The sequence below is a fragment of the Odocoileus virginianus genome, chromosome 7, assembly GCF_023699985.2.
Source record: "Odocoileus virginianus isolate 20LAN1187 ecotype Illinois chromosome 7, Ovbor_1.2, whole genome shotgun sequence".
Taxonomy (NCBI): Eukaryota; Metazoa; Chordata; class Mammalia; order Artiodactyla; family Cervidae; genus Odocoileus; species Odocoileus virginianus.
Genome location: NC_069680.1, coordinates 72,457,933 through 72,475,360, shown reverse-complemented (window position 1 = coordinate 72,475,360; position 17,428 = coordinate 72,457,933). Strand labels below are relative to the sequence as shown.

General features: G+C 39.9%; 1 protein-coding gene across 1 annotated transcript in view; it reads right to left on the bottom strand.

Annotated features, from left to right (window-relative positions):
* Positions 1 to 13,421, bottom strand: part of CCSER2 (coiled-coil serine rich protein 2) — a 156,950-nt gene extending 143,529 nt beyond the window's left edge. Inside the window, exon 1 of the mRNA XM_020893454.2 lies at positions 13,189 to 13,421. The gene's annotated coding sequence lies outside the window, so the exon portion shown is untranslated. The remainder of the gene's footprint in view (positions 1 to 13,188) is intronic.
* Positions 13,422 to 17,428: the final 4,007 nt, after the last annotated feature.

Sequence of the window (17,428 nt, the reverse complement as noted above, 5' to 3'; positions counted from 1 at the left end):
TTAGTCCTTGGTTCAAGTGCTATTCTAGGATGGCAGATTCAAAATTATTTTGCCTTTGACATTCCTGCTGGATACAACCAACATGCATTTCCTGTAGAATATCCAGGACACAAGGAGAAGAATCACTTTCAAAAGGGCTTTTTACAATGGTCTACTCAGAATATTAGAACCTGGCCCAAGGAAACAGGGGAACGGAGAAGGAAAAGCTCCATGAGCAGAACTTGACAGCTACAGGAAAACAAACAGAAGTCAAGATGATTCTCAGGTTTATAACTTGGGTAACTGAGTGACTGGCAACTTCACTAGCCAAGTCAGGAAATGAAGTAAATACATGAGTCCGGAGAAGACCATGTACAAATTTTTGATGTTTTAAGTTTCAGATTTTCTGCTGAACAATCAGGTGGACATTCTAAACAGCAAACTTAAGGACTGGAGTGCTCAAGAGGGAAACTAGGGTGAATAAATGAACACATATGAGATAACAAAAAATAATGTGTGTTCAAGAAAGCATAACAATGAAGAAAAAAAGAGGTCAGGCTGAAACCTTAGAAAACATGAACATTGAGGGACAGCAGTTAGTAAAGACAGCTGAGAAAGAGGACGTAAGAAAAACAGGAGAGAGTGATATCACGGAAGCCAAGAAAAAGAGTGTCAAGAATATGAGCATGATCATCTAAACAGTTCACACAGGATTTAACAATTAGTAATTATGTCCAAGGATAGATAGAATCTCAATAAGTAGAAGGAGAAAGAGGAAAAAAAAAAACCATTGTTGGGAGGAGGAAACAAAAAAGGAAGAGTGCAAAGTGTATTTGGAACAGAATGTGGGAGAGTTTTGCTGGAAAGAAAGGTTCATGTGGCAGAAGACAAGAAAGGAAGTCTGGGCCAAAGACTTTGCATTCCAGATTTGATTCTATTTTAGATTTTATTCTGTGAGAAAAAAGAAAGACAAGTAGCTTTTTTTCTTTTTGAAACAACTAGCCTGGTGACAAATTTCATGATGAACTGAAATGACAAGAGAGTTACAAGCTATTAAGCAGTCTTAAAATTATCTAAATGTTAATAATAAGGGCCTGAAAGATGCTAGCAATAGACAAAATAAAAATTAAAGAGATACATGAAAGAGAGATATTCTCTAATCCCAATGTGCCCTAGATATTCCACTATTACTAAATTATTATACCCATCACATCGCATCGTAATCATTTGTGGACTGGGACCCTCTCTTATTAGGCCTCTCAAGATTAGAACAAAACAGGAACACAGGAAGTGGCCAAAAAAATTTTGTTGCATTACAAAAGAACTCAGTAATGACAAGATATAGAAGGATGACTCAAAGTTAGCACAGAGAAACCTAACTGACTACAAGATGGTAATATAGAAAACACTAATGGAGAAGTCAAGATAAAGTTTAGGGAATGAGTTTAAGATATGGTTCGGATGAGAGGTGTCTAAGGACAATATCCAAACAGAAACATCAAAGAGAAAAAAATGAAACCACAGGGGCTAAGCATGCCAACCTCCATGCAGCTGAAAATCAAGTACAACTTACAGTCAACCTTCCCTATAGTTGGTCCCTCTGAATCTGCAGATGTCACCAACCAAGATGGTACAGTACTATAGTATCTACTTTTGAAAAAATTCCATACATAAGCGGACATGCAGTTCAAACCTGTATTCTGCAAGTCAGCTACATTCTGATATTCAGACAAGAAGAGAAATTTGAGCTACATAATGAAATCATCAACAAATTTTATTATTTTCTCATAAGAACAAATATTTAACAAAATGTCAATTTCCTAAGACACTATGAGGGTGAGTCTTTGGCTTTAACAATGCTGTCTGAATTGTTTATTTGCATAGCCTGTAAAAATTAAACTGATGTCCAATCCCAAAGAAAGGCAATGCCAAAGAGCGCTCAAACTACCACACAATTGCACTCACCTCACACGCTAGTCAAATAATGCTCAAAATTCTCCAAGCCAGGCTTCAGCAATACGTGAAACGTGAAATTCCAGAAGTTCAAGCTGGATTTAGAAAAGGCAGAGGAACCAGAGATCAAATTGCCAACATTTTCTGGATCATCAAAAGAGCAAGAGAGTTCCAGAAAAACATCTATTTCTGCTTTATTGACTATGCCAAAGCTTTTGACTGTGTGGATCACAATAAACTGTGGAAAATTCTTCAAGACATGGGAATACCAGACCACCTGATCTGCCTCTTGAGAAACCTGTATACTGGTCAGGAAGCAAGTGTTAGAACCGGACATGGAACAACAGACTGGTTCCAAATAGGAAAAGGAGTACATCAAGGCTGTATATTGTCACCCTGCTTATTTAACTTACATGCAGAGTACATCATGAGAAAAGCACAAGTTGGAATCAAGAATGCCAGGAGAAATATCAGTAACCGCAGATATACAGATGACACCACCCTTATGGCAAAAAGTGAAGAAGAACTAAAGAGCCACTTGATGAAAGTGAAAGAGGAGTGAGAAAGCTGGCTTAAAGCTCAACATTCAGAAAACTAAGATCATGGCATCCAGCCCCATCCATGGCAAATAGATGGGGAAACAGTGGAAACAGTGGCTGACTTTATTTTTTTGGGCTCCAAAGTCACTGCAGATGGTGACTGCAGCCATGAAATTAAAAGATGCTTGCTCCTTGGAAGGAAAGTTATGACCAACCTAGACAGCATATTAAAAAGCAGAGACATTACTTTGCCAACAAAGGTCAGTCCAGTCAAGGCTACAGTTTTTCCAGTAGTCATGGATGGACCTAAGAGTTGAACTATAAAGAAAGCTGAGCACCGAAGAATTGATGCTTTTGAACTGTGGTGTTGGAGAGGACTCTTGAGAGTCCCTTGGACTGCAAGGAGATCCAACCAGTCCATTCTAAAGGAGATCAGTCCTGGGTGTTCATTGGAAGGACTGATGTTGAAGCTGAAACTCCAATACTTTGGCCACCTGATGCAAAGAGCTGACTCATTTGAAAAGACCCTGATGCTGGGAAAGATTGAGGGCAGGAGGAGAAAGGGACGGCAGAGGATGAGATGGTTGGATGGCATCACCGACTCAATGGACATGAGTTTGGGTGAACTCCAGGAGTTGGTGATGGACAGGGAGGCCTGGCATGCTGTGGTTCATGGGGTCACAAAGAGTCAGACAAGATTGAGTGACTGAACTGAACTGAAAAGCCCAACCAAATAGGTCAATCTAAACTGGGTCAATACTGAATAATTACTTGCTTTATTCAATCATTCATTCAACAAAAATTTATTGAGGGACTATCAGTTTGCACTGGAACAAAGAAGACCAGACAAAAAGAAAAGTAACATACAGCAAATACTACAACAAAATAACTGCAAAATGTAAAGGAACACAGGTAACAGAACAGAGAAGATAATGGAGGATGGGAAGAGAAGATGTGATAAAAATAGACCTAGAAGCCATCCTGGAAAAGGAGATGTCTATGCTGAGCTTTTCAAAAGATGAAGTCACTTAACAAGACAGAGCTAAGAAGTTGAATAGTATTCTGGAAAAATAAGAAATAGTATGTGCAAAAGCATGGAGATGTCAAAGAGTTTCTCTTCTTCATGGAACCATGACAGAGGTGAGGGCCACAGCTCATGAAGGGCTTTCTGTACGTTGATAAGGAATCTGACCCTTACCCTGTCCGTCCAGTGGTAAGAAACCTCGAATGTGCATTAGAATTCCCTAAGGAGCACTCTCTATCCCTAAAGCAGAGTGCAAGTGCAGGTAGGAGAAGGAAAAAAAGAAAAACACAGGGCGGAGACACAGAAGATTTTTAAGCAATAACAAGAAAAACTTATTTCAGAAATCCAAGTCAGTAGCATGGATCAGTGGCTAAGGAAAGAAAATCTGGAAGAAAACTAAAGATTAAGAAACGACTGCATTAATGCTCCAGCACTAAATATTGACAACGACTTACTCAAACATAAGTGAACCACAGAAAGAGGCACATAAAGTGCTATAACTGTAAAATGGGCTTTCAACATGAGTTTCAGAACTCATCTCAGATAACTCAAGAAACAGAAACAATTACAGTACAAGTGCAACCAAAGACGTTAGAAAAAAAGGAAAAGAGTGGCCACTGGTTTTTCCCTTAGAAGTATTTTGCTTATACTTTAAAAGGCTTTTATTACTTAAAAAAAAAAAAAATTAAGATACTTCATAATAAAACTACAAGAGCAGACAGAGAAAACCAAATCAAAATTCAGAACCTATCACATGGCTAAGGGCTTCCTTGGTGGCTCAGGCAATAAAGAATCTACCTGCAATGCAGGAGACTTTGGTTCAACTCCTGGATTGGGAAGATCCCCCTGGGGAAGGGAATGGCAACCCACTCCAGTATTCTTGCCTGGAAAATCCCACAGACAGAAGAGCCTGCTGAGTTACAGTCTATGGAGTTGCAAAGAGTCAGACATGACTAAGCAACTAACACACAAACCACATGGCTAGCACTGTGCAAAACTACTGAGAATGATAATTAGTAAAAATTACCAAAGAAAAACTGGTGAAAATAACCACAAAAAAAAAAAAAAAAAAAAACTTAACAGATTCCTAATAACTCATTAAAAATGTTGCTACCTACATATAAAAATTATAGTTTTGAACTGAAGAAAACTCACCAAACTGGAGGGAAGAGACACTCTTTTACCTCTCTCTCCAGGAGTCACTGTCTTCATTTGGGAAAAAATAGGTCAATACATAAAGACACATACATGATAATGACAGACCTTAGGGTCACAGATTAGGATAAAATTGGTGTGTGTGTGTGTGTGTGTGTGTGCGCGTGTCCGCGCGCATGCACACACACCTCCTCAGTCTTCAGCCATATCTGACTCCTTGTGAGCCACTCTCCTTTTTTAACCCTAGCACTAACTCTCCCTCTCTAGGTCCCTCTCTCTCCAACAGCGTTACAGGACCCCAAGGCAAAGTCTCTTGACTTCTCCAATGGAGAAGTCTCTCACTCCATAGATTATCTCAATCAGTTTTAATAGTATTAAATACTACCTCTATGCCAATGACAGGAAACTTCTATCTCCAGCCACTTCTTTGACCTGAACTGCAGACTCATGTATACCTAGCTGTCTACACAGTATCTCCACTTGGACTGCTAACAAATCCAAAACTGAACTCATTATTACTTACCCCTAAAACCTGCTTCTCCTGCAGTTTTCCCCATGCCAGTAAACGGCAATGCCATTCTTTCAGGTTTTCAGGTCAAAACCTACAACCCACATCCAATCCACCACCAAATTCTGTTGGCTCCACCTTCAAAATGTACTGTATACAGAACATGCGCACTTCTCCCAATCCTGCCTAAAATCACCATCATCTCCCACTGGGGGTTATTGCAGGAGACTGCTGAATTATCTGATTATGCCTCGCCTTTGACATTCTCTACACAGCACTTGAAGTGGTCTATTTAAAACAAGTCAAAATCAACCAATAGCTTCCCACTTCCAGGGTAAAAACTGATAAGTTCTATTGGCCTACAACATCATATATGATCTATTTCGCACACCCACTGCCATCCCTTCAGCCCCTCCCCCACCTCTCTGACCTCATCTTCCACCTTCATGTCCTTTACCTCAATGCCTCCAATGATCTACTTGTGGTTGTTGTTCAGTCGCTAAGTCGTGTCTGACTCTTTGCAGGTCGACCCCATAAACTGCAGCACACCAGGCATCCCTGTCCCTCACCACAGTACAAAAAAAAAAAAAAGGATCTACTTACAACTCCTCAAATAGGACAAGCATGCTTCAGACAAAAGACTGCGTTCTTATTTCATCTTCCTCAAATTCTCTCCCCTAATATAAGCACAAATTAATTACAACCTCACTTCTTCCACATCTCTATTCACCACTGATCACTGCAGCCTCCTCTAGCCACCTTATATAAAACAGAAGCATCCCCCCCTGCATGTTCTTTCCACTTTATTTTGCTTTGCTTTTTTTCCACAGCAATATAGTAGCTGATTGGCTTCCCTGGTAGCTCAGTGGTAAAGAATCCACCTGCCAATGCAGGAGACTCAGGTTCAACCCCTCGGTCAGGAAGATCCCCTGGAGAAGGAAAAGGCAATCCACTCCAGTATTCTTGTCTAGAAAATCCCATGCATGGAGGAGCCTGGCAGGCTACAGTTCATGGGGTCACAAAAAGAGTCAAATATGACTTAGCAACTAAACGACAACAACAAAAGTAACTGACATATTACATATATACTTCCTGTATTTTGTTACTAAAATGTAAGTTCCTACAAGATCAGAAAATATGTTTTCTTCACTGTAACATTACTAGCAAGTGCCCAGCTGGTATTTGTTGAATGGCTAAATGGCATGAATGAAGAAAATCCAGATTCAGGAACTGGTCTCAAACTCTGGGCTGAGGAACCTTACCATGAAGAAATCCTCAAGTCATTAAAAAAAAAAAAAGTCAACTGCAAAACTAGCCACAAAACCAACCAAATCTACATCTCCAGCTGATGCCAATTATAAATAAGGGCTGACAAGTCCACACTATCTTAAAATAAGCTTGAGATTAAAATTTTTAAATAAACGAAGAAGAAATGGCCATCCCTGCTTCCCTGTAAGGAAACACCACCTGGATGTGTTTCCTGTAGGCTGGCCTATCAATTCAGATCAAAATATCACCAGATCCATTCTATACACTTCAACAGCTCTTATGAATAGTCCCAGCTTTTCTGAGCTATGGTCTTCTGAGAAAATTGTAACTCCCAACCCTAACACTGGCTGCCAAGACATAATGGTCAGAGAAAGCTCTCAAATTTCCCCAAAGCACTCAGGCTGCAACCAAGTCTCATTAATATAATGACAACAACAATTCAAAGTAGCTTCTGGTGACTGCCTATGTTCATTCTCTCTACTGTATCCACTAGGGGCTCCATCATCAAAAGACTGTGGCATCTTGATATGGGAAGAAGGGTGTCTGTGTTGGGGGTGGGGGGAGGGGGGAGGGAGGTGGGAGGGATTCAAAGAAACAGGACTTGCATTTATTTTTTTCCATTTTAAAAAGAAGTAGATTGCTGGGGAATTGAAACATCTGTTAAGATGTAAGATGTCACCTAGGCTCTTCAATATAACACCAAAACAGAGATCACAGAAGAACCAAAACCCTAAGAAATCCAGCATTCCTCAATTAAAGAGCTGTCTTGCATCTCCCATTACCACACACAGAGTTGAAGAGATGGGGCAGGAGATCATGCCAAAATGGACAGCTGGGAGCAGTAATGGGGGAGGGAAAAGAGTAACAACTGGAAAGGCGGGAGGGAGGAATAAATAATTACCCATATTTTTTCTCTTTTCCACTTCCTATTCTACTTACCAAGTACAGAAACTGGGGAGAAGGGTAAGAGAAAGGACAGTGCAGACAGTGAAGGAAAGGATGCTCTGAAGCAAATGGCAGCAGATGACATCATGCACAAATTCCTTTTCTAAGTGACTCTTCAAAAAACAGACAAAGTTAGGAGCTGATCACAGAAATTTAAAACAAGTTCCCACACCTTAGATAATGACAGAACTATACCAAGAGAACACAGATTCTTAATTATTTGGAATGATGGTCAACAATCCTCAAAAATGATCTAAATATTTTCTAATTAACTTTCTGATTGATGTGGAAAATGTGAAAATCTTCCATGGATGCAGGCTTTAAGAATCCTCTGGCTTCCAAATGACTCCAATTCTCAACCAACCAGAGGTAGTAACCAAGTCAGAGAGGTAATTCTGGAAGCATTCAAGGCAACCAACCCAGGAGAAAAGAACTGAAAACTCAAGATACTACACCTATCATACTCCTGCTTGGTCAATTCACTTAAAAAGAAAGGGCCATTCTGATTGGTTGCTCTCTATAGGCTGAGTCAGGCCCTAGCATCAGCACCTGCAGCAAGCAGATGGCTGAAGCTATAAAGAGGACGCAGCATACTCTGAAAAAGGTACTGAGGAGGGGAAAAGGTCAGAAACAAAGGAAAGACTATTTAATTCCACAAAGCCACTGGCCAGCAGCAAATCATGCGAGGGCACACTTCTAGCTGGAGGTGGCATTCTGCACTAGCCTCAGGACTAACACTCCCCTCTCCTTACCACACCTAATCCTGCACTGACGGCTTTCCCCTCCTCCCTCACGGCTTTCTCTCTCTAGAGCTTCTCTTTCTCCAGCCACTTTTTGACTTTGGTGATTTCATGTTTCCTACCCCCAGTTCAGTTTCTTGTCATCTTCCCTTATGAGCTCATGCCTTCTACCCAGTTCCTGTCTTTGACAAGTACATAACCCAATAGGGGAGGTAGATGTGTCACTAAGTTAGGTACAATAAATCACAGTCAGTGCTATGAACAAAACAGAACAAAGTGCTGTGAGCACACAGTCATCTGTCATTACCCCACTCGATAACGTCCAAATCAACACTCCAGCTTCCCACTCTCTTATCAGTTACTAAGCTCCATATATTTCCATAATATCCCTTGATCTCTACTTCCAACTTACAGTTTAGGCTTCATTTCTCATTAGACCTATTTCAACTACTTCCTATCAGAAACACAATTCAATATATATCCATGATATGTCAACATACGTATGTCAACATGTATCCAATGACACAGCAGACATCTCCCTAAAAGTTTTAACATCCTGTATCATCCCCTTGCTTTGAAACATCTAATAATATGCTTCCAGGACCTGAAAGATAAAGTTCAAATCCTTAGCAGGGAAAATAATATATTTTTCAAATAAAGAACTTCAAAAGCAGGCAGACTGTTTGAGTTCTAGTTCCAATGCTTACTAGCTGTGTTACCTTTGGCAGGTCACCTTACCTCTCTTTCTCATTTGCAAAATGAAAATATGAAAAGAACCCACATCTTAGGATCATTATGAAGATTAAGTAAGAAGTTCTATTCAAGTGCCAGCAAAGTACAATCAATGTTAACTGTTATGCTAAGATTGTCTCATCTATCTATCTATCTATCTATCTATCTATCTATCTATCTATCTAGACTGTCTTACTCCCAAAAGAAGATAACCAAAATTTTATTGTCATATATTTTAGAATGATTAACAATAAAAGTTAAATCAGAAATGATCTTCTAGTTAATCCTGAACCAACAAAAATTTCAATTAACCAAAATATTGCTTTCATGAAATTTATCTAAATTTATTTTTTTAATCCATTAAAAAAAATAACTATATTAGCTTCATTTTGTTTCCTATCCAAGTTCAAGAAGAAAAAAGACAGTAGTTTAGCAATGGAAATTCAGATATTCATAAGAATGTGATGATTCTCTTTAGTATAAAATCCACATAACTTAAATGCAATTACAACTGCATATATTACTGTTAAAGATATATACATAACAAAACAAACTCTACAAGCTTAAGAAAATAAAAATATGCATCACATGGTGGAATGACATTTTTCTCAGACCTCACAATCAAAAGATGAAATCTCACACAAAAAAATTTAAGTCAATGATTTTAATAATTTTAAAACTGAAAGTCAAAAAAAAAAAACAACTCAAAGTCTACAGCAATAAAAATAACAAAAATAAAACACATCACAAACATAGTTCAAGAGAATAATATATTTACGAGGCTAAGTGCTAATGAAAATTAGTAAGAAGATTCCAGTAAACTTATAGGCAAAAGACAATCAATCCTACAAAGAAGAAAATACAATGAGAAAAATACTGCACTTCCTTTTCTATTGTGAACAGTGATCTTAGACACCAGATACTCTTATTGGGGGAAAAAGTTAAAAACAAAAGCCTGTAAAATCTAAAAATAAAACTAGTCAACCAAGCTGCTGGAAGCAGTGTAGATAAATACTACCTTCAGAAATAAATCTGGCAATATTTTTCAAAGATGACAAAAAACTTCACACCTTTTGACCTTATAATCCTCTTCCTGGAACTTTAGTCTAAAGGTAAGAAGCAAAACAAAGGACCTCTACAAGTTAATGAACTGCATCCTGTGAAAAATGGGAAGCAGCTTAGATATCCAATTATTACAAATAAATAAATTCACTGTAACACTGTATAATAATTTAAATGCATAAAAACCATAACAATAAGAAAACATTAAATACAAAAGCAAATATTGAACACTATATCTATGCTTTGATTAGAGTACAAAATCATGTATATATAACAAATGAGAAAAAACTTTATTTTAATTTTTTTTTTTAATTTCTTGACCATTAAGTAGCCTGCTGATATTTATCAGGCCTATTATACTATGTACACATTTCGAAACTAAGTTTTCAAAGGCATAAAACCAATTTTTCTTTCCCAAAAAACCTATCATGTAGGTGTAATCAGATAGCTCTTCTCACGTACAGCTAGCCACACATGTAATTTTAACCATGCTATTAGCCAGCTGCAACCTTATTTTATTATTTTACCATCAAAATATAACTTTATGTGGGGTCTCCATATGGTGAGCAGAAGCCACTTATTATAGGGCACTCTGTCAAGCAATGAAATCCAAAACTCTCTAGACAAATGGAATAGTGAGATTAGGTTTCTCCTATATTCCCAAATGAATCATCGTGTTTCTTAGCCTCAAGGGTTCTAAGACCCTAAGAGTGGCAGGCAGCTAAGCGGTCAAGGAGGTTGAAGCTGATTTGCTCTCCCTCTGAAAACTGTTAACTTCCTCATTTTCCCCTAGAGCACCATGGAATAATGAAAAATACACAAGCATGATGTCAGGAGATATGGGATACAAGTAACTCTAAGTAACCTCCAGTAAGGTTCTTGCCCTTTGGGGCTTTAGTTATTTAATGAGTGAAAATTTTAAAGTTGAACCAAATAATCTATTAATTCTTTCAAGTACGATATTACACGAATAGACTCCCTTAACTAAAAACGTCCAAACCTCTCAAAATCTCCTACTCCGATTGTAACAAGAGTTAGAAAGAAGAAACTGGGGGCCAGGACACAGATGGTCAAAAGACCTGGATTGTATCCCAGTTCTGTCCCTTTCTACCTGCATGACCTTGGCCAAATTTGTCTTAAAATAAAGGCCTTAATTTAAAAAGCAGCAATCCTTACTGGTCATACTCTTTGTCATTCTTGTATCATAAAACATATTGGCTTTTTTTATAAAGGGTTTCATAATAGGGTTTATGAATAGGATTTTCATAAATAGGGTTTCATTCCTAACTAGCAATGGTAAGTTTCACTTATATTCTTAGAAATTTTAAAGTACCTTGTACAGTCATCTCTTCTAAGTTTCTAACATGGAAAGAGGTAGCTAACATGCTTTGCCTAGAAACTATATTCAAGATTAGGAGCATTCCTCAAAAATTCATTCAATGAACAGTTTGTGAGCACCTGTGCCATAAAACAGCATGTGTTAGGAGTTGCAAATGTCTCTTCCCTTAAGCCCAAAAGTCTAGTGGACACAGACATATTAAGAAATCATTAACTACCAACTGACAGTACAATGTACTAATGGATCAGTGGAGACAAGTGGGTTAAGATGTCTGGACAAGATTCAGAGGTGATCATTTGGTCACATCTTGAAGGGCAAGTTGTTTACTAGAGAAAAATCCTCAATAGAGGCAACAGGTAAATTCTCAATAGAGGTAAAACCACAAAGGAAGAGGACATCTTCAGAAAACTCTAAGCAGTCTTTGTACAGAGAGGGCAGGCAAAATGGTAGAAGATGAAATCAGAAATATAGACAAGCACCAGAAACTGTGAAGGACTCTGACTTTTATCAAATACAAATTATGAAGAGTCACATGATGGATTTCTAAACATGAAATTAATGTCTCCCCTTCTTCCCCCATTCAAAGTTGAGTCAAACAGAAAATATAGGTCTGAGTGAGGAAAGGTAGAATAAATAGTCTTATGTTTTTGTTAAATGGAGAGCTCCTGCTGCTCAGGATGGCTTCCAGCAGTTTGTTACTATGGCATATTAGTAACACTGAAGTAAAAGAGTATGAATTACAGCTAATAGGTTCAATAAAGTGTGTGTGTTACCTAAAGATTATTTGACGTCACTGTTGATGAACCACCAAACAAGCAAGAAACTACTAAATATACTAAGTAGTAAATGAAGAGGTGAACAATAATAACGTCTGACTTCAGGCAAAACGGGGAGGAACGCTTAAATTCTTGTAATATATAAATCAATTACAGATAAAACATGCTTTTGTGACTATCTTCTGCAGAAAGCAAGTATCTTAAATACCTTTAGGTTAAAGAAGAAGTGCCACAACCAAACTCTCTTTAAACTAGTCTAAAAGATTACACTTAAGAAAAATTTTTAAATGGCAAAATTAATAGGTTCGATTAATATTTCAACGCTGGGGGGGGGGGGTGAAAAGGAATGTCTTTCAAAACAATATTTTGAAAAAGCTACCTTCCAGTTATTTTACCAGTGAAACATACACACTTCAATCTGGGACTGCAAAGAGTCCCTGCATCAGTAATTTCCACACTGCTCAGGCCTAGCCTAGGAACAGCAAGCCTAATTGGCTGGATAGCCTACAAAGATGAATTTGCAATTATTGAAATTCAAACTCAAGCTTGGCTATCAAACGCTGCCCCAAAGGATTCATTTTCCCTTTGCCTGACAAAAAAAGTAAGGTGCATTAAAAATATATATATAGAAAAACAGCAGATGTGTAAAAAGAAGAGAAGAATCTGAACCTATGCAACGGTGTGGGCCACCAAAGTTTTTCCCCAAGATGTGTTTTTAGGGTGTGTCTTTGTTTGGGTCCAGTAATTTTAAAAAGGAAAAAAAAAAAAAACCCACAGTCATTCGGGGCACCCCGGTACTTTCCCTTATCAACCCTCACAAGCATCCTGACTCTGAAATCACTGGGTATCTCAGCTTCCCCCTGATTTCTCCCGAGAGAAGGGCCGCAACCCCAGCGGCCCAAGGCCCCCGATGCGCCTGTCACAGCCCCAGGGGCGAGGGGCGTCTGGCCTCCCCTCTCCACAGCTGCCCGGCCTCAGGCGGCTCGCGGGGGCTCCAGAGGGTCCTCCGGAAGGCAGGAGGCCGGAAGACGCCACAGCCCTATCCCAAGAGCCCAGGTCTGGGCCCAGGGCCGCGCCCCCTGCTCAGGGTTGCCGTGGGGGCTCGCCGCCCCTCGTCTCCCGCCCCCGACTTCGCTCCCCGGCTCTCGCCCCGACCCCGGCTCTCACCGTGCGGAGGTCGCGCTGCCTCCTCAGCCGCGGCCCGGCTATGGGTCGCCCAGCGACTTACAGGCCCAAGGACGGCAGGTGAAGCAAGGGGCCACCCATCACATCCACGACAGTCCCGCCGCCTGCCCCGCAGCAGCCACCATCGCGTCCACGGCCTGAGGGAGCGCAGGACTCCAAAGCCACCGCGCCCCCTCCCTCGGCCGGCGCCTGCCTGGACTCCGCCCTCCGGAGCCCGCGCACCGCGCGCGCGCAGCCCCGCCCCCTCGGTACGCCCACGCGCATGCGCGAACCTTCTGGGGCTAGGCCCCGCCTCTGGGCCCGCCCCCGCCGTCTGACTCCTACCTCGGCCCACCTCTGGCACCGCCCCCGCCCTCACGCCAGCCTTTCCCAGGCTACGCCCCCACTCGGGACCCGCCCCCTTCCAGTGACCTTGCCTCTTTGCCCCCTGACTCAGGCCTTTGCTCGATCCAAACCTGTGATGCCTCTAACAGGGTGACCCACCTATAGCCGGCCTCCTGAACCAACATTTGTTGCCTGACCGCGGTCAAACCCGGCAATTCAACCTCCTGATCCTGAGAAGTTAGGAGTAGTCTGAGCTTTGTGTCAGACATGGGCTCCTCTCCCACCTTTCGATAGAGAAGACACCTCTAACAGTGTGTATTTCTAAGTCCATCCGTGTTTTCTGCCCTCCCTCCCGTGCGTGCTCTGGGTAGTGTCAGAACCACACATTCTGCCAGATCTTGCTGAGATTGAGGGGAAGGAAGAGGCACACCAGAGTGCTGAGAATGGAAACAAATTCAGCACACTGTCAATCTGAGTTTCCTTTGCCTGGGACCAGGTCCTCCTTCCCTTTGGGACTTAAATCACGCATAGGCCTTCTCTTCTTTCTTTCTTGATGGCTGGGCCTGTTAGTGTCCTTGCGCCTGGAAACCTCCGCCCTGGATTTGACTGGATGTAAAAGCCCTGGAGCTGCCCTTATGTGGCAATAAGCTAGCTTCTACCTGAAATTCTTGGGGGCCAGCCTTATCAACATCTCCACTGTAAATAATATTTAAGGAGAATTTCTTGAAAAATACTTATTTCTTCCATCCTCCAGATCAGTGATACTCCAAGGGGAAAGGGAATGAAAATTGCCAGACTGATACCAGGGAGCATGCCTGACTTGTAGAACCACATTTCTCTTAATATGATCTAACACTTTTATATTTGGAAAATAAAGTGTCATTTTTAACATCAACCCCTAAAGTTAAAGATTGAATTTCTTGGATGATAAGATGTATGTTTAAAATGTTTGGAAAGACTAGATTTAAACACTCTATAATTTATCTTTGGATTAAGTCAGGTAACAAGACAAACACCAGACTGAACCCTTGAACACAACCCTCAAGAACATTCTCAAGAGATACACTTACTAACATGTGCTTTGGGAGTTATGCCATCAGCTAAACTGAGAGGTGGTACAAAAAATGGCTCCTCATGGCTTGTATACATAGGAACTGGGGAAAATTCTACATACTCGATAGTATGCATTCGAGGGCCGGGGAAAGGAACATCTCTCAGTTTTAAAAACCAGAAAGAGCTATGCTTCTCAGAACTGCTAGGTTGCTCTCTTGTGATTCTCTAATGAGTTGATCATGTTTTTTCCTTTATTTGGAAGCTCTTAAGTACTGTCCCCTTTCCCTTCCTCCTCTACAAAGGTTATTGAGTGCTTGCTATGTATGGATAGTTCCCAGTTTCATCTAATTTTCCTTTTTGGGAAAAGTGCTGTTTACTCTTAATCCCTATTTCATTTACTTGGTTGTTATCATTAGTTCTATCAGGCACATAAGCTATATATAGAAAAGCTTTCAATATTAAATACAAATATATTGTATATACTTATTATGTATATCCATGGAAGTCTAACCTCTGAGACTCTAAAGCCAGTTTATGACAGAGGTTAAAGGTGAGAGGGCAGATCAAGATGAGCAGTGGTTCACAAATTTTAGCATGCACCAGAATCACTTGGGGAGCTTAGTAAACCATAGATGGCTGGTCACCACCCCCAGAGTTTCTGATTCAGAAGGCTTGGGTGGTACCCAAGAATTTGTGTTTCTAATAAGTTTCTGGAAGGAATAACGTCCACACCTTTAGGACCATTGTTACTAACAACAATCTATGCAACTGTCATCCTACTCAGGTAGGAGATGACCACCTCCCAGGAACCCATGAATCACTGATGAGAGACAAAGGTTTAAGCATCATGTGTTATCATGTGGATAAATATCATAACTGTGACAGCCTTCAACACAAGCTAGGCAGCAGAGAACAGATGAGAAGTCCAGGGTATGAGCCCAGCCCCAGGAGCAGGAGGAATAGAACAGGAGATGAAGAGTCAGGGGTGGGTGTATAAAATGCTGAGGTGGGAATGTTGGTGTTGTGACAAAGCTTCCTTGTTTTGTGGGATGGACCCAATGCTATCAGGGCACAGAAACAGGGAATTGGATGATCCTTCCATTTGCAGTCTGGACTTGCTTATTAAGAAAAATGGTATGACAACACAGGATGTCTGGGAGGTGAGGTGTCTGACTTATGGATGTCTGTATGGGAATGAATCTAGAGAAGAGTCAGCAAGCATATTTATACATTTTTACCATGCATGTTTATTAGATTAAAAAGTATCTATAGTAGAATCATAATAGATAAAGCAAAGACTTTTCTCACAATTCTCAAACACACTTAATACAATAATATTATACAATAATGAACACACTTAATACAATCATAATATTTCAGTGTCTTTTCTTAATTTTATAGACATCTTAATATGTTTTATTTGTTTGGAGTTGGTATTCCTAGGGACTTTCTGTATTAATTTATTGCTCAAGGACTATAATACACACTATTATCTTTGAAAGCATACTCAACATCACTAATCATCAGTGAAATGCACTTCAAAACCGCAATAAGATATCACCTCATACCTCTTAAAATGGCTATTATCAAAAAAAGAAAAAATCAGATTAAAAAATTGCAGACAAGGATTTAGAGAAAAGAAAATACTTGTGTAGTATTGGTGGGAATGTAACTTAGTACAGCCAGTATGGAAAAAACTACAGTGTTTCCTCAAAAAATTAAAAATAGAACTATCATGTGACCCAGAAATCCCACTTCTGTGTATATACTTGAAGGACACTGAAGCACTATCATGAAGCTCTGTCTGTACCTCAGTGTTAGTCACAACATAATTCACAATAACCAAGACATGGATGAATAGATAAGGAAATTCTTAAGTGAAAATGGTCTATGGTTTCCTTTTATCGGACTAAAAATCTTTGGAATTTATTCCAAATAAATTGAAATGTACTGAAATAAAAGTCTGGAAGTCTTCTTCAGGCTTGGAGATTAAGATTATATGTGCTTCCTAAAAAGAAACGCTTTGAAGTAATTTAAGTAACAATGAAATTATTTGGCCTTTAAAGATAACGTGGAATCTCTTCATGAAACCATTTGACTTAGTGATTCTTTGTGTGTTAGTTTTTATGCAATAACTCTGTGGCCTTTCCATTTCTTGTATAGTAATTCGCTTGTTTAGACTTTCTGTCTCTATTAGGATCAATTTGGGAAGCTTCTCTTTGCCTGAAAACATACCCATTTCTTCTAAGTTTTCTTGTTTACCTGCATAGAGTTGCACAAAGTGCTTTATTCTTAAAAATTGTTTTCTCTGTTTTCTGTGATTTTCCTCTTACTTTTGTGACTTCTCTTTTTAAATCGTAGCTTAGCTAACGGTTTATCCCCTTTAATGCAATTTCTCTCTTGTATTGGTGTGTCCTTGCATGCTTGGCCTCTTCGGTTGTATCTGACTCTTTGCAACTCTGTGGACCATAACCTGCCAGGCTCCTCTGTCCATGGGATTCTCCAGGCAAGAATACTAGAGTGCATAGTCATGCCCTCCTCCAGGGGATCTTCCCAACCTAGTGATCAAACCCTGGTCTCCCCCATTGCAGGCAGATTCTTTACCGTCTGAGCCTCCAAGGAAGCCCTTGGATCTATCAGTTCTACTCTTCACTGTTTTCCAAATCATTATTTTATAATTTTATCTTTATTAATTTCTTTCTCCTTTCTTTTAGCTTACTTTCCTAGTTTCCTATTTTGGATGTTAAATTCATTGTATTGATGTTTTTATTTCTATTGCAATCAGGGTGTTTTAAAGCTCCAAGTTTTCCTGTAATAACTGCCTTAGTGGTATCACAGAGATTCT